We start from the raw sequence: 24,730 nt of genomic DNA, 5'->3' as shown, positions 1-24,730 counted from the left end.
TTAAGTGATGGTTGCTATCTTTTGTCATTCTTTTTTTTTTAAATCTGAAAACCTCGATTTTAAAATGATTCCACAAAACTAGAACACAAAATATGCATGATGTAATAAAATGCAATGCAGCAGCCCTACACCATGTAACAACCACATCAAATGTTCTGTGTGTTGGATTTTTTTAGTTGTTGGTGTATTTCAAGCTAGTTCTACACTCTGTTTTAAACAGAGTTGTACTGGATAAATATTTTTAATATTGTGTTCATGTTAAGTTTAAGTCCATTCATTATTTAGATTAATTAATTAAATAATTAATATAAGTACAGTATTTAATGCAGGACTTGTGTATTGGATTGTAGTTTAAATAAAACATGTTACAATTATTTGACACAATATTCAAGAAAAAGAAAAAAATTAAAAAGTATTTTGCTTTGCTTAAATTTCTAACTTATGTATGTTTACTTATTTACAATATTGCAGCAAAAATATATAGTAGTTCAATGACATGCTACAAACTTTGACCCCAGTAAACGCACAAACACTCTTCTCTGCATAATGAAGCTGTAGTGATTTTGTTACAGTTTTCTGTCTACATCGACTCTCTCTTGCTGAAACTGAGATCAAAGCTACGAGATTTTTTTTATTTTTTTTACATACACTGTTCAGCGTATATGCAGCCTGTAGACACAGAGCTGGTTGGAAACAGTGTTTCTCGTAACTGCAAATCATTCATAGTATCAGCTGTATGAGATCTACACTGATGGCAGCAATAATGATCACTTTCCAAATCATGCTCAGCTCCAAAATTTGGCAAAGAATACAGAAATGCAGTAACAGGTTTGGTGATGTACAAGCAGATGGGTTTCTCTGGACTTTTAATATTTTTGGTATTATATATATATATATATATATATATATATGTATTGCAGTGTATGCGTCATAGTCCTCTGTAAGGCAGCTAACTTCACCTACAAACGGCATAATTTGTACGTTTGTAGGTGAAGTTTTTTTTTCTTGCAGTGCTAAATTTTAAACATGGGTAGGCTTTGAAACTCTGGCAATTTAAAGATTATCCAGCGGTTCCTAGATTTCATTTCTCTATATAAAGTGTCCATCTCTATATAGTTTTTAATGTCTATTCATATAGTTTGAATGTTAACATTGTGACTGTAACGATATGAGCATGGTAGCGTGCTCAGCTTCCATCTTCTAAACTGAATTATTATTATTATTATTTAAGGCAACAGCACCGTAATTGAGTGTCTAAGCCTCCTTGTGATGCTCATGCTCACCCCTCCATCACCTGTTACAGTTCAGTTGTGGCACACAATGACAGCTACCCCCTCCCTCCATGCAGCCCCATTTATATCTAAGCGCGTCCGCACACACACACACACACACACACACACACACTGAGAGTGACTCGCGCACACGCGGACGCCGGCACACCGGTAGAGACGTCAGGATTGGACGCAGCAGGGGATCCCCAGCATTCCATTTCTGCCTCGCTTGGCGTATCATCATCTTTTACCGGGAGGAGATGAGCTCGCGCCGGTTCACACTCGCGGAGGGACGCAGAGGTAGCAGCTGCAGAGGACAGTCTTGTTTCTCCGTTTCACTGGAGCTTGCTCTTCCACTCTCTTTCTCTCTTGTAATAGCTTCCCCATTCTGTGCAACAAACTGTCTGTATTGTAGCTGTCGCGTGCACTGGCCGCCGGGTCAGCGCGAGGAAACAGCGGGGAGCAGAGGGGGAAAGGTGTTTCACCTGCTAGTTGATGTTTTGAAAAGAAAAGGACGTTCGGAATAAAACAGCCACCTCAGATGAACTCTTTGTTAGTTTAGAACAGAAGAGCCCGTCGCTCCATCACTTGGTTTTTTCGCATAGATCTTCTGACATTCAGGCGCGCCTTGCTGCTGGTTTAGACACAGCACCATCGTGCCTCTGTGGGTCGCACGGCGTTTCCTTTTATTACTTAAAATCACAAACAGCGTGGAAAAAGGCGAGATAGTTCCCCGGCCCCCGCAGATTCAACAAAGTAGTGAAATGGTTGGTGCGATGCCTGTAGTTTTCTTAATGATGATTTCCTTTAAATGCTGGGTTCAGCATTAGGATAGAAGAGACGATAGAAAGTGGAAGCTTTTGCCCTTTTTTCCTCAAGTCCAACAAAGCGGCTGCTGCTGTTGTCATAATCTAGAAGAGGAGGACCCCCCAACCCCCCATAGGACGAACAGGTAGGACAGCCCCGATCCCATACCCACTGCCTAGCATGCACATATGTAAAATCCTTTTCTTACATCTGTGGCGTGGATCCCATTCTCATCTCAGTTGCTCGTGTGAAACACTGTTTCACTTTTTTTCGTCAGTGCGGCACAAAGAACAACAATCAAACCCCACGTGCCTAATACAGTTGGAACTTTTCTAATTGGCTGGCTTGGTTTCCCCTCCGTCGTGTACAGTGAGCTGAGCGGAGCCGCTCTAAAAGTTGGTTGAACCGCTTTTCGCCCTGCGCTTTTAAACCAGTTATACGCCGAATGGTGTCAGATGTAGCGGAGAAAAAACTACATTTAAATCATTTCTTTATTAACTGCGCCAGTGACGGTCCTTTCTAATAAATGCAGTGTTGTGAATGAACAGCATACCGTGCTTACTTGAGGACTGAAGTATTGTATACTAAAATAAAAGACAAATAATAGCAGTTAAATGTTTACTGTATCTTTGCTATTTTTATGATATGTTGGGGCACATTTGGGGTTGAAAATAGCTTGGTTTGGTTGAACAAAATAAAATTTAAAAAACGCAAACTCCAAATAATTCATGAAGAAAAACACATCAATCTGAGTAACACGGGACTGAGAAGTCTTTGTGTCGGGTTTTCACAGGCATCTCCTTCAGTCTTAAACCAAACTCCAGCTGGATTCAGTGCGTTTCCACGAGTGATATTAATATTATATTATTCTTTATTATACATCTTAGAGTTCAAGCAATAGTATACAGTTTGCTGCTTGTAATTAGAACAATTTCCTGTGAATTAAATGTCATTATAATTAAAAGATCCCTGCTCTTAAATCTTCCTGCAGGCACTATGAAAAAACGCTGCGTTATGATGTGTTTTTCCTCATTGTGCTGACTACAAATACAATCCATTCCCTGCTTTTGTTATTTGGTACATTTTGAGGAATAGATGCAGAGAGGGGAGGTGTATGCAAAAGCTTGAATGCCTGAGCCAAGCGCTGCCACCAGCGGGATTCTCACTGTAGTGAAGGTTAAAGTGGCAACAAAGACAACAAAGATGAGGGTTTTCCTCCTGCATCATACCTTCCCTGTCTCTTCTTTATCTATCTATCTATCTATCTATCTATCTATCTATCTATCTATCTATCTATCTATCTATTATATATATATATATATATATATATATATATATATATATATATATATATATATATACACCTATATATGTGTGTGTATTTGTGTGTGTGTGTGTGTGTGTGTATTTGTGTGTGTGTAAAGTTTGTTGGTTTTTTGGGGGGGTTTTTTAGAAAAAGACATCTTTCTTTTTTCCATGACCTCGTATTCCTGTGAAGTGGAATTCTGTATTCCTGATTTCTCTTCTTAAAATAGTGAGCATGTGTCCTCGGTATATTTCATGGAAAACTTTTCCATGAAACTAAACTTAATCTTTGTTGCAGCAAAATGCAGCGTTCCAGCTCAGAACTGCAAGTTTTTCTGCCTGACCTTATGTTCTATGAATGCAGAGGGTGCATTAAGAATAATTAAGTTCAGTTTAATTAAATTATTATTTCCAAATGTCCTCGTGTGCCCTTCAGTACAGCACAATAAACAACAATCAAAGCCCACGAGCCCCACTTAAAACATTACATTTAGTTTCCTTATTTTAAAAATACAAAACCTTATTATTCTTATTTATTGTAATGCATGTGTATGCAATGCAATTAGTTATAACAAACAGATTAAAGAGCAAGGTAAAACAGCTCTAGAGTATTGCAGCAATTCCCTACATACGAAATACAGTAAGTATTAACTTCATGCAACAAGAAGTGTTCGTTCAGTTTTTTTTTTCATTGTTATTTTTGTTCAGAGTTCCACAGAAATTCGGGATGACTTTGATCAGCAGCTGTTCCAAAGAATTTCAGCTTCTGTGAAATTTTTGATTTTATAGGCTTTATCTGTCCATCTGGTTCGGTTTATTTTCTTAATATATTCAAAGTTGCACAGCTGTAAAATTAGATACATCTTGGCCAGTTTTTCTTTTGCAGTTTCTCCATTCTTGCACAGCTTACTTAAAAGGTTTGAGGACTTGGCTAGAGGAAGCTGTTCTATCTTTAGGAGGAGGTAAAAATAAAAATAAAAACAAGCTGTTGCTTCAAAGTAGATTTAAAATCCAAATGTGTCTCTTTTACAGAATCTAGGCTTTACTTGAGGTTCCTGTGTGTTTATTTCATTTTGAATTCCCAACCCAGACAAAGCGCTTCATGTTGGGCCTGCACTTATTTAAAATGAATGTACGCTCCAATCAAATAATGTCTTTATTTTCTCTCACTCTCTTTTCTTTTACCTTTTTACTACATATTTATAGTTGCTGCTTATGTTTCTTCTGGATGATCAACGTGTGCAAAACCAGTAAAACCTTTACGTAGGTGGAAACAGAAATTAACATAAAAAGCCAGCAGACAAAATGATGGAATCCCACGTTCCTTATATTACAAGTCGTTGCAGAGGGTAAGAACTCTGCATCTGATATCTTTGTAATTTGGCTCTGTTGCTTGTTAATCCATAATCTTACATCATTTCACCCACTGCATATATGAATGAATGCATCACTTCCCAAATGACTTTATGGTATTCCAGCAGCAGAAACAAATGTTGTAGGTCAGGTGTGGAGAGTTTCGTGTCACCATGAGGTACTCCAGTCATGGATGTGGGAAACATAAAGAAATCTGCAGATAGCAGAAACATTTTTAAGATTAGTGTCTGAACATTTTAATTTATAGTTATTGTCATACGTGATACAAGTTGACTGCATTTACCTTAGTTTAGAGTTTAGCTTGCATATGTTGCCATACACATACTCACCAGTGTGTGTTCTGCATGTTCATGTATTTACATCTATGAATACACAACCAGTAAACATACAATAGTTAGTGTAGCAATAGCCTGCTCACCTGCACACACACACACACACACACACACACACACACACACACACACACACACACACACACACACACGTTCTCTGATAGTAGCAATAATATTTTATTTTTTGCCAGAAAGTGTGTGTGTGTGATGTGCCTGTGTATGCTTGACTACTGACATTGACACAGTATGCATCTGGTGTTCCGTGTTCTGAGTGCATATGTACCTTGTGGGATTGTGTGTGTGTGTGTGTGTGTGTGTGTGTGTGTGTGTGTGTGTGTGTGTGTGTGTGTGTATTTTTGATCATTGCTACGAGAGCCCTGAATCTGAAGATTTATCTGTAGTACGTGTGTGTGTGTGTGTGTGTGTGTGTGTGTGTGTGTGTGTGTGTGTGTGTGTGTGTGTGTGTGCACAAATTATCCAAGGAATGCTCAGACTGAAGATCCAGCTGATGAAAGCTACGTGGAACTTTGTAAATGTTCCCTTTGTCAGACTGCAGAACCAGTGTGCGCTTGTGTGGACCTAAAACTGAAATATTAATTGTAATGTATAATAAATATAATGGAAATAAAATGTTTTAGCTTGGATTTGATCAGGAATGCCACATAATAAATTTATATACTATTTGTTTCTAAGCTGTATCCTCAAGCTAGACCCATACTACTAGTTTTAGTCTTTGAACCCATAGATGGGCTGTCATGTCTTTACTGCAGTCGTGGTCTTGTGTTTATACACAAACACTAAGATAAGTGATCACAACTGAACACAGGTGAGAGGAAGAAATGTAAACATTTATGACAAATACCATCAGTTAGCCAAAAGCTGTGTGGTGAAAGTGAGTTTTAAAAGCTTTCTGACAGAGGCTTACAACCAACGACGTTGCAGGTAGCACAGTTAAGTCTTACAGAGTAGAGCTGCTGAATTTTACTGTTTAATGTTGAGGTCATACATGTTGTATGTGCGGCTTGCTTTCATCACATCACATCACAGAGGGTTTAATTATAATAATATTACACTAATGTAACTTGACAGTAATTATATAATATAGTTATGGTCATAATGTTACAATCAACATTTCATATATTAAATTTCAAAAACCCAAATAGTCTAGATTAAGAAGGCCGTTGAATCAATTTAATAAAACAACATAGTTACATACAGATTGCAGTTAGAGTTCTGTTAACTGATCAAGCTTCATAAGCTTTATGTGAAGTCCACCTTTCGACGTGTCACTCAAGGCAGACGAGTGTAGTCTCTTTAGTCCAGCTGATCTTGTTTTCTTCTTTTTGTAGGATTGATGTTACAGTAACATCAGAATATTACTAAACATGTAGATGACGAACTTTTCAAACCTGCGTTTTTTCTTTTGGTCATTTACGCCTCTCTTGAAGCTTCATATTGGTGGCACTAATGTAGTAAATGAAGATACTTCATCATTTTTGTAGACTGTGGTTAGATGTAATGTATAATATATAACAGCTATATTATTCATTTTCTAACTCAACTGTCTGGATTTATTAACTTGAGCTAACACCAGGTATATCTTAAAAAAGATCCATGTTTAATAACTTAGAGACTTAGAGCTTTTTATTGTCATTGTGCAGTTTCTTGCACAGCGAAATTGGGTAGCTGGACCACAAAGGTGCAAAAGTAAGAAGAGAAAACAATATACAACAGGGGAAAAAAATAAAATAAAATAAAAAGCAATATATATGTATACATATATGTGGTGTATGCGTGATAACGTCGTCCGCCTTATGGAAATAAAAATGAAATATCAGAAAAGTAGGCCAGAAAAGTTGCGTTCCGTCAGGACAAGCAAGGCGAGCAGTGCTTGCCTCGTCAGATCTGAAAATATACATGTCCCAAAGTAAAGCAATCTATCCTTTGATCTCAGACATCGCTGTCATATGTGGATCCAGGCCTTACATTACTGCCATCTTGTGACCGCAGTTGGGTAATGTCGCTGTGATTATTTCAATTTCATGGCATAGTGTACTCCTCTGTGCCTGTGAGGGTGTGTCCGTCTTCTGTTAACAGCGATGGAGCTGGGCGAGCTGAGAGGCCAGCAGCCTTTTCCTGGTGGTTTGTGCATACACATTGTGACTGTAAACTGATGAGAGACCAGCGAGCCACACAAGATGCCGCTGGCTGAGCTTCCACTGCTCTGAGGTCAGTTACTGGCCGCACTTCATAGGACAGGCAACTAGCATTAGCAAGTAAATGAGCTTCAGCGATTTAGCGCCACAACAGAAAGTTTCCTCTTGCTAATTACCTTGGTCAACATGTGTGATGTAACGAGACGATGGTGTTTGAAAAAGCTGTTAATGACTGCTTTAGCAGATTAGCAAGAAAATCTGCCGTCCTCTCTCTGATGATGGAGAGAGGACGGCAACTCTGACCATCTCCATAAACTGGCTCAGCAGCACTTTCAGATTAGCATTTATGAAAATGTATGAAGGTAAAACATTTAACCTCATTTTACATTCATATTTTAATTCTCCCTGGAGATATGAAACCTTTCAATTCAGGTGATTTTTTTGGTATTAATATTTTAATACACTGTGAAAAATCAAGATGTTGCTTGTATTATTTATTTATTTATTTTCAGAAATTCTCACAAGAGGACTGCAAACATATGCTTTGTAGAATATGATGCTGGACATTAAGCAGCATATAGTATTTAAGTATATTAAGTATTTAAAATTGCTTCAGTCTTAAACATATTAAGCAGTTATATTATTTCCATTTAATACTGATTAACACCATTTCACATTTTTGGTAGAACAATTATTTTTACTTTTGATATTTTATGCACAATTTTCCAATAATAGTTTTATGTGTACTGATGTGTTTTGATCCAGTTTTATTGCTTCGTTTCCTAAAGAAGCAGTTTGAACAATTTTCAGATAATAGTGAATACATTTTGGTAATGTAGTAGATATCTATTCAACCATAGCAGTGATAATATTTTACAATTATTTGGCCAGAAAGTATGTAGTGCAAACAGGAAGTACGGGGACAGGAAGTATGTTTTAATTGATCAAATTATTTTTGTAAAATAGCTGCAGTGGAGGAAGACGTTTGTACTTCCTGTCTTCTTGCCTTTCTGTAAAAGTCTCCACTGGGTTACAGATACAACATCAGGAGAAAGAAGACATAAAAGAGAGCTTGGATTCACAGTAGGATGCAGCATTGCTGGGGCCGCACTCTGCAGTCCTTCATGTCGCTGCGAAAACTTCTGATTTAGGAACAAAAAGGATTTAATTATTTTTTGCTGGAAAGATTTTTCTCTCAGTTAATAACAGCATATGTCTGCGTATCAATAGGCTGCTGCTTTGGAATTTTGCTGAAACTCTTGGAATTTAGTTTTAATATCGGGATCCATCAATACACTGTATTTAGACGGAGTTATTATTGTTTTCGACTATATTAAAAGTGTGAAATATTTCATGCACTCACTGATTTGAAACCACACTTTCCGTTTGAGATTCCAAGAGTAAGAGCGACAACGATAGTTAGCAGCTGCATTTGTGAACTTTACAAAATGGCGGATTTTTAACTGGGAAAGAACCAGAATAATGGTAATGATAGAATGTACAGTGGTCTGTGGTGACAGAAAACTGCTGCGCAATTTCTCTTCACAAAGGGTAAAATAATGTTTCTGTTTTTATAAAATGTTTAAAATAAATAGACATTTGTTTTCACTTATTTTAGCACGACTTGGGCTTGAATGAAACACCCACAGTGTGTCTTTGAGTTCCTCCTTTAGGAGAGCTACACACCTTGTGTTGCTTGTTTTATTGCTCCCTGCCCAATTTTACTTGGCATCTGTCATCAAGGATTCACATGCAGACACTCTTGGGTCTGTTATTCCAATAACTCTAAAAGAGGAAACCCAAAGAAACAGTGCTTGGGCCACATGCATCTGCCTTAAAATTAATGATTTGTTTTGTTTTTTCTACTAGAACTATCATGGCTGCAAGATGCATTCCATACATCTTCATTTAAAGCATAGTATTGTACTTGTATCTATGCTTATATCAAGTTGGCAGTGCTATAGACGCATTTCATCAATATTTCCACCTTACTGCAAATATTGCCATATCTTTTGGTTTAATAAATATAGCAGCATCACACATTATTATTATTATTACTATTATTACTATTATTATTATTATTATTATTATTATTATTATTATTACTATTATTATTATTATAAGATTATGCAAAAATATGTTTTCAAAGATTTTGTATATATACATTTTCCCACTTTGCTCATGATCTTAATGCCTTTAAAATGATGACTTGTATCAGTTGGTTTAATGTGTCCTCTCTGCTTTGTATCACTGCTGAAAACCTTTATAATTAAAAGAAAGAAAGAACTACATTGTCTCCCTTCGGACCCTCAGATTCTCGGCAGTGGTTGCAGATGGTGTGGCTGTTCGTCTCTGCGATGTAATGTGAGATGTGAGAGCTCTGGTGTGGAGTATTACAGCTGAAGCCATGAGCAGTATTTGACATAGATTTGGTCCGCTATGGTCCTCCTCTTCAGGGCATTCTGAAGGGGAAGGCTTGCTCACCTCAAAGGAGCCCTCAGTAGCAGAGGTGTCTGCGATTCTGTGATGCTCTTTGTTTTTCTCTGTCCCAGGGACGTCGGTGAGAGTAACTTGAGCATCACATATCCAGCACGGTTAGATTTTAGAGGCCATGTACATTATGTAGCTCCCATGGGACCACCAGCAATGAGTGAGTAGGAATCAGTAATCCAGCCCTTCTTGTCTGGAAGCAGAAACAATTTAAGGACGTAGCAGGGAATATATTTTCAGGCGTGGAAAGGAGAAATATAAAGATGGGGTTTGATTTAGGTTTTTTGCAGTGTAAAACTATATTATAGGAGAAATACTGAAGGGTGTTTGCTCGTTCTTTCTTACTAACTGGAGCTAAACAGAAGTGTTTCTGTTAGCGTTAGCATGATGGACCCGAGAGTGAGAGTGGTGTGTATGGTGAAAATGATCCTGACTGCACCGGCAAAGAACCTGAAGGAACTTAACATATGTGAAATGTTCATAACCAATTCTGCATAAAAACAGCTCGATTCTGTTTGAGAGGATAAAAACATTCTTCTTCTTCTCATCATCGTTATTATTATTATTACTAGTAGTATATTTTGTAATTTATAAAATATTAATGATGAATATTTTTACTGTCAGTATCAGTATGATTGTGAAATACTGGGCTGTTACCAATATGTGGCTGATAGCTAATCATGGCTGCTCACAGTAACTGCTGGGTTCACGTTTTTTATTATTTCATTTTAAATAGAATTGATTTATTATCATTATTGTTGTTGTTGTTGTTGTTGTTGTTGTTGTTATTATGATTTAATAATTATTTCCTTGCATTGACCATTTCTTGTTATAAGAAACTTTTTGTTTTTCTGTTCTTTTACCTAAAAAATGAAAACACATTTATTAAATCTCTTTTTATCTTTACATGCATGAATATCTTGAAAGCTTTTCATTTAACCAGCATGTTTCTGTGGACACACACACAGACACACACACACACAACCACACACACACACACACGTTGAATTTGTCAGGTTTTACAGCTTGATTGCATGACTCTGGCTTGCTGGTTTGTCACATAGAAAATTGTCTCTTTTGTGTTCAGCCAGACTTAAATATGTAAAATCACACTGTAGTATGATTGCATCATGAGAGGTTATACTATGAATAAAATAAATAAAAAAACACAACATGCATTTTCAAAAACAATTTTCATGTATCTTTCATTCCTTATTACTTCTCAGCCGTGCCTCTTTCTCTGACGCTGATGCTCCGACTTTGACAGAGTAAAATTCACTTTTCAGGTTTAAGTTGACAAATAAGACACAAAATAGATGAATTATTTTCAGTGCATTTTTGTGCAGAGTCCACAAACCTGTTATTAACTGCATTAATCAGTAAGAGAATTCCTTCTAATGGCACAAATGGGATATAAAGTAATTCTATAACACATTTTCTGATTACCAGTAATCGTATTAAATTGTAATTAAATTGTAATTAAATTGTAATTAAATTGTAACAAAACATTTATTCATTAACAAGAAATTAAAAACACCACTAACTGTTACACAGTGTAATTCATAAAATATGACTAATATTAAATATCATTGTTTAATCTCATTGTTGATATAAATTCACAGTGTTTATATGCAAATGTTTGTATTTAACAAGTTCAGCAACTTCTACCAAATTTAGTGAAATAGCTTGTTTGTTATTCCAACATCAGTTTTAAAACCCAGGAAGAAACCACTGTCCCATTAAAAAACCAGACCAATTTCTGCTTTCAGGAAAATTATGGGAGATGTAAATCAAACAAAATGAACCAGATTTAACATATTTCTGGACTTGTTTGGGGTTTTTTGTTAGTTAGTTTTTGTTTTGTTTTGTTTTTTGTTAAATAGCTCCTCCCACTGTCAGAGATCTGTATTGTTATATATGTGTCACCCTGGGCATGCACGATAAATGTATTCCTAATTTAGAAATTAATTTGCCGGACAGTTTATTGCTGGTTATATTTAACAACAAATTTTTTGGTAACGCCGGTAATGGTAACATTTGAAGCGATTTCTTTCCAAAAACAAAGATTTGTCACAGATTGTGGTGGTTGCATTGACTTTGCAAGATTTGCAGCGGTCCTGCTTGTCACATTTCACAGGCCATGTCATGGCTACCCAGGGCCACTCTCTTGTCGCATGACTGCATCAAAATGTTCAGGCGATGTCACCTGGGGACTTCAAGAGTTAAAAGTCAGTGTTAAAACTTTTAAAGGAGCTTTCCCCAATGTCTAAAAGGACAGTCAGGTTGAGTTCTTATGATTTTTTTTTATAATTTATTAAATGTTTCCAGATTTTTAACAAAAAATATTTTATTTCAGCATTATGTAGTTATCTAGTTAATATTGTTATATTAACTAGATAATATTTAATGTAATAATACACAATAGGGCTGGGCCATATCATACCTTTCACAGTAATATCGGTATAATGTTGGGCAACAATAAGAAAAAATTGCGATAGAATATGGGTAAAACGCGCATGCGCAGTGCCTTTGTTTTCATACGCACATGGCGGAAAAAGCATGGCGGCGAAGGAGAATGAGAAGAGCGAAAGTGGATCGTTGAATGAAACCATGAACCTGAACTGGTTTGTAAAAATGCTGCAGCTTCACTGGTGTGGAACTGGTTTAGCTTTCGTCCGTCAGACACACAACAAAGCACTATTTTTGGTAGAGCATGCTAGCGGGCCGTCGTTATTACCGTGTTGTTTGGAAAATATGGCGCACTTAAAATCAATCCTTTGATTTTTCTGAAAGTCGACAGAGCCCCTTATAATCTCGTGTGCCTTATGTATGAACTCTGGTTGTGTTTATGACCTCGAAACGATTTTATGTGCACGGCGCTCGAAAATCTGTCAGATGTTTCAGTACGACTTTGCTGAGCTACGAAGCCGCACCGCTTGATGCATTGTGGGAGCATTACGGCTATCGTAGGCGGAGCCTCGCGGAGTGATACGTGCTGTGCTTCAGCATAATGTTACCGTATTGTGTGTGTATAACCTCTTTAAGTTTTGTGGATGTTATACATGGTTATGCTGAGGATGTGTCGGCCAGTCTCCACTGGAAATGCCTTTTGGTTAAACTGTCAGCAAAGAATTTGCACTGTTACGTTTTTATATAACTTTAATGCAGATAAAAAACAGCTGCTTGTTTAAGTGAAAATACATTGATGGTTTTTTTGCACTAATAAAGTTGTGGAGTTGTAAAGTATTTTGTCTCGTGTCAATTATATCGTCAGTTATATCGTTATCGCAAATTTTCAAATGTATATCGTGATAAATATTTTTGGTCATATCGCCCTGCTCTAATACACAAACACATTCAGCTGTTCTAGAGCTTGGCCGTTAAAGAAGAATGTGCTCTTTCTTCATTTCCAGGGTTGGACAAAAAGAACAAAATGCTGGAATGCAGTCCCTTTACATTACTTCTCTAGTAGAGAGCACAGAATTAAAATCACCTAATTAAAAGACCTAATGTTGCAACAATGCAAACTGTAAACTTTGGGTGTTGTCTGTATTTCTTGCATGTTATATATTATATTATTTTATTATATTATATTATGTTAAGGCCAAGGTAGACTCTCTTCCACAGTCGGCCTTGGAGTTTTTCCTCCCAGTGTCGCTAAACCTTTTCCTCATAGGGGGTCACATGATTGTTGAGGTTTTATTGTTGAGGTTGAGGTCTTTACCTTACAAAGAGACAACTGTGATTTAGCAGTATATAAATACAGTTTAATTTAACTAAATATTTTTTTGTATTAGTTTGGCTACGTGCAACCAATCATGTGTTAGTTACCTGTAATCTTTCATTGTAGAGCTACTCAAATGCATACCAACACTAAGTTATCAGAATCAGAATCAGAATCAGAATACTTTATTGATCCCTGGGGGAAATTATTTTTTGTTACAGTGCTCCATTTTAAACCAACATTAAGACAAGACAGACAATACACTAACTAAGAATAGTACAATATATACATATATATACATACATACATACATACATAAGTCACTCATAAATAAATAGTTGGAAAAGAAACATGTGTAGCTGTAGCAGCAAACAGTGTGTTAAGTGGATGCGTTGTACAGGGAGATGGCCACAGGCAGGAATGATTTCCTGTGTCGTTCAGTGGTGCTTTTCGGTAATCTCAGTCTCTCACTGAACGAGCTCCTGTGACTGACCAGCATGTCATGGAGTGGGTGGGAGGTGTTATCCAACATTGTCTTTATCTTGGACAGCATCCGCCTCTCCGACACCACCTTGAGGGAGTCCAGCTCCATCCCCACAACATTGCTGGCCTTACGGATTAGTTTATTAAGTCTGTTGGCATCTGCGACCCTCAGCCTGCTCCCCCAGCATGCAACAGCATAGAGGATCGCACTGGCCACAACAGACTCATAGAAAATCCTCAGCATTTTCTGGCAGATGTTGAAGGACCTCAGACGCCTCAAAAAATAGAGACGACTCTGGCCCTTCCTGTAAAGTGCTGTGGTGTTTTTAGCCCAGTCCAGTTTATTGTCAATGTGTACTGACAATATGTGGAAGTCCCAGCATTCATTACTGCAGGGAATGAAATGTCTGCTGCAAAAAGAGCTAAAAATGTTTGTTTTACTTTTGTTACTGTCACTGTCATGTCACCTTTCTGCAGGTGGGGACTAATTCCTGCTGTAAAATAGTCGTTACTTTCTATGAAATTGTTAGTAGTGCGACATCAGGTTTAATCTGCAGCTTTTCCCACCTTTTACATGTGTTGAAATAGAGCAGAGAGTTGTTCACAGTAGTGAACGGTTTGTGCGGTTGTCTAAAAATGGCTATACCTCCCATTAAATTTTTTCAGCTGATGCAAATTTACTTGAAATCTTGAAAGCTTAGCAACTGTAAAATCCAATGTGAAGCCACTGATTTGAGTTCACATTTGATCTGCTGGCTAAAGATCAAAAAAGGTGCCAATGCACAAATACTTCTGAACTTTGAGAATAAGTGAAATACCAGTTTCTAAAGTGACTGCAGCGTAGTTGGTGCTACAGGCAGAAATGAGTAACCTGTCTTTTATGGGCTAAAATTGTGGTCATAAATAAAATCTGAAAATTTTATGTTTATAGATGAAGTGTGTGTGTGTGTGTGTGTGTGTGTGTGTGTGTGTGTGTGTGTGTGTGCGCGCGTGTGTGTGTGTGTGTGTGCGTGTGTGTGTGTAAAAAAGATTTACACAAGTTAAATTTTTTTGTTAAGGTCTGGTTACAGATGAAAGCATAAACTACGTGTAAAACTCTGCGCTCAGGTTCCCTGGCTCTGTGTGAGTTTCAACTTGCAAGTATGAATTTTGATCCGATTTTTCTTCCTTTCACCTGATTGGTCAATGTCATGTCAACCATAAATGTAACAGTCCAATCAGAGAACAGATGGGTTTGGATGTCAGAGTGGTGCTTTACTGAGCTTCAGGTCCTGGAAGGGTAAATGCCCTTTCACGTGCCAGCGTTTTCCTTCATCACCACAAAGAAAAAAAACATTCTGTGCGTGTCCGAGTTCGGTGGACTTTTTGTCACAGGCTTACGTGCTTATATAGGGACCTCCAGAGCCTTTTCCATGGCTCTATGTATGGCGTTATTTTTGTGCCACTATTCTGAGCTCATGTAAAAAAAAAAATTGCAGGTGCAAGTGTTGCATTTTGAGGAGAAATTTATTTTGAATGAAGCTAAATTTGAGTTGCATGCAGCAATGAATTTTGTTCACTCAAATTTAGCTTTTCTTCTTATTAAATATTAAATATAATAAATATATGCGATGGCCCCTAATGACAAAGCACGTACAAACTCCAAAACACATCCCTAGTGTGAACTGAACTTCCAAAACAGAGCTACCTAGATCATTTAAATTAAACAATTGAAAGCATATGTGTATTGTTTGTGTATTTATACACAAGCACTCATATATATTCAAATAATTAAAAAAAAATCTTCATCTACCTGTTACTACCACACACCAGATCTGGTCGTTGGTACTTGCTGGCTTGTGTAGCCACTTGGTAACAAAAGCTCAACACTGCGCCCTAGCATTCTGGAGCACTTCTGTTGTGTTTTGTACTGTTTTGAGTTTTTACGTGTTTTGGAGTTTTTACTTGTTTTGGAGTTTGTACGTGCTTTGTCTCTAGGGGCCACCGTAAATATACTTTTATTTATTCACTCCACATAAAATGTAATAAATAAATCATATAATACAAAAACCAACTATTTACATTTCAACTTTTAACTATTTAAATTTTCAGCTTTTTTCTTTTAAAAATATTTAAAAGTGAAACAACAGAAAACACTGCAAACCACAACACAAGTAAATATAAATTAAAATATGAAGAAGATGCACATTCTCTGTCATATGGACCTGCATGAATAAACTTTCTGAATCCTTTATCATCTGCAACTGAAAATAGTTGTGGATGATTACTATACCTTTCTAATGGGACGTTGTTGTCCCTGCTCTCTTTCTCTCTCTGTGCTACTGCGAGTGTAACTACCGCCCCTCCCTCCTCTGCCCAGCGCAAAGCACAAGGCTCGTGTGCGGAGTGAAGTGGAAAAAAAGTGCGAGAGAGAGAGAGGGTGAGACAAAGGAAAAAAATAACCCACGGCTCACGATAAGGAGCCGGCTCGCGTCGTTCATGTCAAAGAGCCATTTCGTTTGCGACCAACACATCACTATTCCACGCTTTAAACGCTGCACGCTCATACTCTCTCCCACACTCCATATTATCCATTGTTGATCTGCACACAGCTGTTGCCACGAACGTCGCACACGCTTACATCATTGTCACGAGACACTCTCACAAACAAAATCACAGTTTAGTAACGCAGCATGCTTACAGGAAAATAACAGTAATCTAATTACTTTTTTTGCAATAGTAATCCCTTACTTTTCTCGTTACTTGAAAAAAGTAATCGGATTACAGTAAGCCATTACTTGTAATGCTTGTAACGCATTACTGCCCATCTCTGGTTAACAGGGTGATATTCTGTAACATGATCTTTCGTTTTCATCTGTTTTCTATGGATGGTGGTGGTGTAGAAAAAACTCCTTGTTGATGGCAAGAGAAATATGCCAGTTAGAGCTTTACTGTAGCAGTGGGCTCAGCTGACCTGCAGTCAGTAAGGTTTGAGCCCTCCAGTGGCAGAAGACAGCAGAAAGGTAAAGCGGGGCAGAAGGTAACAGTGATGCCTGTCTTGACTTGTGTGATCCCTGGCATTAATTTCATTTAACTTTTTTCAATTCAGTTTTATTCAGAATAAAAGACACTGTTATTATGTTGATATTCTAAACGTTTGGCTCATCAAAGCAGCCACCTTTGGCAGATATAACAGCTGAACACACCCATGGCTTTCTTTCTACAATAGAAATCAAATATTTTTCAGAGAGCTGTTCCCATATCTGTTGCAGAAGTTCCCATAAATGTGGACCTTGTCTGTTGCTTTGCTTTCACTCTTCTGTCCAGTTCATCCCAAACCAGCTCGTTTAAGTCTGGAGACTGTGCTGCCACTTCATCAGGTTTTCAAGCTCACCATCATGTTATTTTTTCCTGAGGTAGTTCTGGCATAGCTTTGACGCAAGGCTCTTCGCCTTATTCTGATGTCGTAGCAATGGCTTTCGTGCTGCAACTCTTGCTGTCAAACCTGCAGCTTGAAGTCTTCATGACTGAAACTGAGACTTGCTTATATGACCATTATTAAACTGTGCTTGAAGCTGTTGTCCTGTGAGCCGCCAATCACACAAGCTGTTAACTCTCAGAAACTTTGGGTCTGTCAGACCTCTTCCTGTCTGTCCTGTTTGTTTCTGAGTGCCTTTTGATGATGAAGGAAACTGTACTCAGTGACACCTTGACTTCCTTTGTAAGTTCTCTGTAGGAAAGACCTACATTTTTAAGTGTTATGATCGTCTTTCTCTCTTCCATCGTTAATTGCCTTTTTCTCACCGTGTTTGTAGCAACACACTACTTTCTGCAGTACAATACTGTTCAACTGGTGCTCGTGTGGGTTTGGTACCACAGTGTGTTCCAGCACTGCTTTTATCCAGACAGAGGGGGTGGAAGTAATCCAGAACAGTTGGAACAGCTGTAGAAATTAGTAGCACCAGCTTACAAGGCTTAATCAATCTCCATTACTGTAGAACAGCTTTAAAATGTTAACCTATGTTGTGTTGCCTGATAAAGGCCTTTTTCATTATTTTTCAGTTTTGGGTAACCTTACCTTTTTTTTTTAACTTCTGGCAGTTCACGACTTACCTTTGTGCCATTTCAAGCTGTTCATTGGACTTAAATGACTTGAATTGCAATAAATAACTGGAAAATTAGAGTGTTAGCCCTAAGAGCCTTCATCAGGAACTTAATGGGGAAGTGGAAGACAGCACTAAAGGAAAACTTCAAGCCAATTACACAGGTCACCATCACGTTTACCAAGGCGATCCTCAGTCCCCACTGCATTTCTGCACAGATCTGAACCTCCTCAGTGAGATCCTCAACAAGACTGGCCTTTACCTGGATGACATCAAGCTATGTCCTCCTGAGAACCAGCTTATTCATTTATGTCCTCTGTAGTGGACATTTGTTTTTCGTCTATACCTTTTAATAATAATGATAATAATAATAATAATACATTTTATTTAAAAAATAGCACCTTTCAGAGCACTCAAGGACACTGTACAACAAATATACAATATACACAATAATAAGAGTAACAGATAAACGTTAAAAGCATGCAGAGGTTTAAACATAAGCAATTTTAAACAGGTGATTTTTAAGGGTGGACTTAAAAAGAGGGAATGAAGTAATATTTCTGAGGCCAAGGGGTAAGGAATTCCAAAGTCGAGGGGCAGAGCAACTAAAAGCCCCGCCCCCATTGTAATCAGACGAGCAACAGAGAGGAGGAGCAGAGAGCAAAAGAGAAGATGAAGATGTGAGGCACCGGGATGGGAAGTTCATCTGTACTAAATCAGAGAGGTATGGTGGAGAGAGAGAATGAATAGCCTTAAATGTATAAAGGATTATTTTAAAATGGATGTGAAATTTAACCGGGAGCCAGTGGAGCTGCTTCAGGATTGGGGAGATGTGGTGGGTAGAGGAAGTCCTAGTAATAATACAGGCAGCAGAGTTCTGGACACGTTGGAGCTTGTTGATGGGTTTTTGTGTGAGGCCAAATAATAGTGAGTTACAGTAGTCAATTCGAGAGATAACAAGATTATGGACGAGAATGGCAGCGGCATGAGGAGTGAGGAAAGGGCGGAGGCGATTGATGTTATGGAGTTGAAAATATGCTGCACGTGTGACATTATTGATGTGTGAATTAAAGGACAATGTGCTATCAAGAATGACACCCAAGCTTTTCACAGAGGGAACCACAGATAGGGACCAACGAATTATTGATAGTGAGAGAAAAATCGTTAATTCTGGACAGCAATCGTTTAGTGCCGACCAGGAGAAGTTCAGATTTATTGCTGTTGAGTTTAAGGAAGTTGGAGGAGAACCAGGAATTGAGTTCAGCTAAGCAGAGGGTGAGGGAGGGTGGAGGAAGAGTGGAATCGGGTTTGGTAGAGAGGTAAAGCTGGGTGTCATCGGCATAGCAGTGGAACTGAATATTATATTTACGAAAAATGTGTCCGAGTGGAAGAAGGTAAAGGATGAAAAGGAGGGGCCCGAGGACAGATCCCTGGGGCACCCCAGTAGATAGAGGAGAAGGCTGAGAAATAAAGGGTTTTAGTTGAATGAACTGAGTGAAAGCAGGCTAATGGAGTATGAGAGAGGCCAACAGAAGCTAATCTGCTAAGAAGAATGGGATGAGAGATGGTGTCAAAGGCTGCACTCAGATCAAGGAGAATAAGGATGGAGAGGAGACCAGAATCAGCTGCCATAAGAAGATGGTTTGTTATTTTTATAAGAGCAGTTTCGGTGCTATGCAGAGGACGGAAACCAGACTGGAACTGTTTGTAAAGGTTATTATCAGTGAGGTGTAGATGGACTTGTGGAGCAACTATTTTTTCAAGAACTTTTGAGAGGAATGGTAGATTGGAGATAGGACGACAATTGTTAAAGTTGTTGGGATCTAGACCTGTTTTTTTCAGGATTGGGGTAATGGCGGCAACTTTGAAAGAAGCAGGAAGCAGTGGTGAGTGAAGAGTGAATAATAGCAGATATGAGGGGAAGGAGAGAGGGTAAACTGGCTTTGACAAGGACAGTGGGGATAGGATCAAGCTGGCAAGCTTTGATTTGTGGATGAGATCAGCAATATCAGTTAGAGATGGAAGTTGAAAAACAGAAAGGAAGTGAGAAGGGGGTCGAATTATGACAGAGGAGCTACATTGAGCATTAGGGACCAAGTCTAGGTGTATTTTATGAATTTGTTCAGTGAAGAATAGCATTAGAGAGTCGCAGAAGTTAGATGAATAGAGATGAGCGGGCAGAGAATCAGGTGGCCTGTTAAAGGAGTTGAATAATGAGAATTGGGTCTTGGTGGAGTCCTCACATGAACAGATAATGGTAAAATGATAGGCAGATTTGGTTTGACTGATACATTCCCGATAAAACAGAACATGGTTATTAAACATACCCTTATGAATAGTAAGGCCAGTTTTCTTGTAAAGACGTTCAAGCTGTCGGCCTTTAGCTTTCAATAGTCGGAGTTCAGGTGTGTACCAGGGTGCAGAGCGAGAGAAGAGTACATTTCTGGTTTTTTGTGCAGCAAGAGAATTCAAAATACTACAGAGGCTATGATTATAATAAAATACTAGATAATCTCGAATAGACAGATTGTTAAGAGACAAGCAGCTAGAGAGAGCAGAAGAAAGGATATCAAGATTTATATTCTTGATTATAGAGAAAGTCATGTGAACATTAAAGGAGAGAAGTAGATGATCCGAGATTGGCAGCTCGTCAGCTTTGCTTTTGACTTATTTGAGCTATCTCACTAAGTCCTGATGTACTAAATAGAGGACATCGTGGGCTTTACATTGACAGCTTGTGTGTTTGGGTGGTCTCTTTTAGCTCCAAAGAGGAAGGAAATCACAAGTTCAATGCGAAGTTTCTCTTTTCCTAGGTTCTCAGGAGGGTGTGCCAAGAGTGAACAAGAAATCCATTCTCCGATTCATATCACTAGGATCTACAGAATGACACTGGATTGTCATTGGTTCTACCAGAAGACAATATTGAAGGTTGCAGGTACAATTGGATAGGATAACTTGATACCTTGAAATACCGCAGGCAAATGGGAACCAAGAAAAGGCTGCTAGGAAAGCTGCAACTTTGCTCAAGACTGGAACAGCCAGAGATCGAACCACCAAACTTCTGTTTAGTAAGTGATCTGTTCTACCTCCTCAGCTGGCTGGTTACTTGGTATAGCTCTACTTTTGACACTGCTTCAAACTGGTCTTTGGATAGGAGAAAAGGACTCATGCTCTTTACCCATAAATTATAATTGCCACGTAATTTTTTAAAGTATGTTGTTTGCTGTCCACTGAAGTTACATAAACAACTAAAGATAAAGTTAGGTGCAACGCCATGCCACTGATAGATGCTGGATCTGGTAATCCCCTGCACCAGAAGACTTCTGTTCAAAAAGCAACAACATTTCTCTAAAGTACTCATTCAGTCCTTTTTTACCCATCAATTCAGTATAGTTTTCATTTTTAAATAATAACTGCTAATTCTACTCATTCTCATTTATTTGGGGTGGCTGTAACTGAGGAGGTAGAGTTACTCTAGTCTGCATGCCAAATATCCTTGGGCAAGATACTAACTCCAAGTTGCTCTCCAATCCATTGAAGCATGAACGTGTGTGACTGTTAGACAGAAAGCACTTAAGCACAGAAATAAAAGTGCCTGTGTGAAGGGCTGAATGAGGCACGTTGCATAAAGCACTTTGAGCCCTCCGGGTCCATTTACCATTCTGTTGGTCATTTTGGAAATAATCTATTTGTTGAGCAGATCTGAGGACTTACAGAAGACTTTTAGAACTTCTGTGGAGCCTTTGATTGACAATTAACTCACTTTCTGCTCTTTATGGCTCTCGCTGAGTTGGTTATGTTGTGCTTTCAATACAGTTCAATTCAATTAAACTCAATTTATACAGCACCAAATGACAACAACAGCCGCCTCAAGGCTCTTTATAGTGTAAGGTAGACCCCACAATAATGCATACACTGTAAGTTTTGTATTATTTGAGAGTAAATACAGTGGCTTGTCATTAAATAGCTCAGGGGATTGCAGCATCAAAAGAAACAAGCTTGTTATGAACCACACAAGGTTGTGTTTTTCCTTCTCTTTCTGTTCTCCCTCTGTCCCTCTCAGATAGAACTGTGGGCCAGCACTTCCACGAGGGCCAGCCAACAGGCAGAGTTGCCTTTTCCAATACTTTCCCTCCCACACCTGGTGTGCATTTTCTAATTAATTGCTGGTATTTAAGGTCTGGCTGGTGCTACTGCTCTCTGTCAGATTGTAGTGAAGACAGACCCTGTTAAAGTAAAAGCTGTCCCTGATTGGTCAGCACCAACTACACACAGTTACAATGGTTAATAGCAAAAACAACAACAACAAACAAACAACAACAAAAACAATTCACAGTTGAGGTGGATGCTTCTGACTCGGGGTTGGGGCTGTCCTGTCTCAACATGTGGACACAGACGTTAAGCTCCACCCTTGTGCATTGAAACAGGAGTGTTTCTGCAGGTGTAACCTTTCAGTACCACTTTCTTTCACATGTTGATAATATGTTTTTCAAAATGGTACATTTTGAATTTCAAGCATTTTACATGTTTTCTTTGTTCTATTGTGAATAAAATCTGGGTTTGAGATTTATACCTCATTCTGTTTTTATTTACATTTTACACAGTGTCCCAAATTTTCTGAATTAAGTTTATACGCTGGAATATTCAAATATTCAAATATTCTCTGTGGACAAACCAAACGTAGTCCACAGCACACAGCGCCCGTAGTGTGGTCCATTAAACCTTGTGTGCTTTCATGTATGTCTTTAAACACAACTATTGTTTTAAATAGCAGCATTTGCAGTTGAATTGGTTTGAATTTATTTACACTCTTTTTTAAACGTTTCTCTTTCTGTTCTCAAAAAGGAGAGTGTATATAGATATAGCATACAGAACAAATAGCGAGTGGTTCAGCACATGGGACTCTTACTGTAGGACTGTAGGAATTGGAAATGATGTTTTTCCTGCACGTAATGAAGACATTTTGGTACCGAAATTTAGTAGCTACCTAAAAGTTAAAGATGTTGTGATAAAATGAAAAAAGGTAAATAAATAAATCAAGCACTAAAAGAACTTTCCCAGGCAGGAGTCAAACTCTCCGATCTCTCAAAGTTCTGGAGATTATTCTCACACCATACCTCAGTGTGTGGACTTCAATCACTACTTTACTACATTATTTCCATGGACTGTAATAACTAACAGTCAGGCTGCTTGTGACCTTTCACTCCTCCACTACTCTGACTTGATGTTTAAATAGGTGTGTTTGGTCTAATTGTCTGTCACAGCCCTTCTGAGACTCCAGTTTTAATTAATGACAGTATTTGACGTTATGATGATTAATATTTCGGGGCATTCTGAGAGGTCTATAGAACTTTAACATTCATCTACGGGTTTTTGTATAAATATTCACAGTGTTCAAAGGAGTGAAACATGTCATAAATGTTTTAGTTTCTCTTTACCGAGGCTGATGCTGAACGAATGGCAGGAGTTGCAGTAAAGTCTCACAGGAGATGTGTAGTGTTGTGTTCACTTGTAAATACTTGTAAATGTAAAAAGAGTACACAGAGGACACACACAAACACACACAGCAGACACAGCAGACTGTAATTGCTTTTGTGTATCAGTGAAAAGCCACCCACTCACAAGCTCGTGTTCATTCGTGGTTGCGTGGTTACCAAATGAGCTACAGAATCATACACATGGCTTCAGGTTTGATTGTTCAATTGGTGTCTGAGTTATTAATGAATAGCAAGATCAGCTTTGAGTTTACTTTAGTAGGACTAAAACATCAGAAAGGTTAGTTGGAGAAATATAAACATCCTTTGTCTCACAGAGAAAAAATATCTATAGACAGTGCTGCTTTTTTCCTGAAACACACGCCTTCGATCAGTGTCACAGTGATCCTATTTTACTACAAATGCAGTGTTTAACAAACTGTTTGGAACCTCTGGTACTACATATTGATGAATTGAATAAACGCTTGTTTGCCAGTTCAAAGCTATGCTCTAGTTTTTCACCTATTGCTGTAATTCAGTTGAATTATTATTTTCTTTGTTCTGTTTTTTTTTTTTTTTGTTGTTGTTCCTTTGAGTTTTGCCTTTGGGTTATTGTCAAGTTGTAGAAGCAAACTGGCTGTGATCAAGCAGCAGCCACTAGGTCTCGCATGCTGCTCCAGAATTAAAGGATTGCCTTCTTTGTGCAGTTCCTTTTACTTCAAGTACAAATCTCCAGAAAACAATTCTCCCATAAATAGCCTCACTTTACCATCAACACTTCAAGATATCTTTTTCCTTCCAACTCTGCCAAAGAAGCCTGCATTCTGTCCTACTGATAAGGAACTCAAGGCCCTCAGAGGTATCGAGTTTTCAAATAAGAAACTCTGATTTTCTCGTCTCTTCGGCCGTTGTGTGACATTGGCCTCCCACTTTTCTAGTTTTCATGGAGTCTTCAGGTTTCAGGTGCAATTTCACACATATATTTATTTAATTTCTTAGGACAATTATACAAAGTAACTTTTCAGAGTTGCTTTTAACTATTATTGTAATGTAATATAATATAATATCCATGAAGAAACATAACTGTTTAATATGGTATTTTATTTTGCATACACAGTGAGTGGTATGACATTTTTTCAAATAATTCACATATAGACTGTGGGTTATTTCTGTGTGTGTGTGTGTGTGTGTGTGTGTGTGTGTGTGTGTGTGTGTGTGTGTGTGTGTGTTTT

General features: G+C 38.1%; 1 protein-coding gene across 5 annotated transcripts in view; it reads left to right on the top strand.

Moving 5' to 3' along the window:
• Positions 1-24,730, top strand: part of tenm3 (teneurin transmembrane protein 3) — a 358,662-nt gene that overhangs the window by 23,186 nt on the left and 310,746 nt on the right. For 4 of the 5 annotated variants that reach the window (XM_086294603.1, XM_086294602.1, XM_086294600.1 and 1 more), the window contains exon 1: positions 1,536-2,223. The exons of the other annotated variant lie outside the window; for it this stretch is intronic. The gene's annotated coding sequence lies outside the window, so the exon portion shown is untranslated. Of the gene's footprint in view, positions 1-1,535; positions 2,224-24,730 lie in introns of those variants that run through there. 5 annotated transcript variants of the gene reach the window in all.

This window comes from Aulonocara sp. 'chitande type north' Nkhata Bay, linkage group LG6, assembly GCF_057382095.1.
Source record: "Aulonocara sp. 'chitande type north' Nkhata Bay isolate Kocher_YH1m ecotype deep benthic linkage group LG6, A_spYH_male_GT1.1, whole genome shotgun sequence".
NCBI lineage: Eukaryota > Metazoa > Chordata > Actinopteri > Cichliformes > Cichlidae > Aulonocara > Aulonocara sp. 'chitande type north' Nkhata Bay.
The sequence above is the reverse complement of the archived record's forward strand: the minus strand, read 5'-3'. Positions and strand labels throughout refer to the sequence as shown.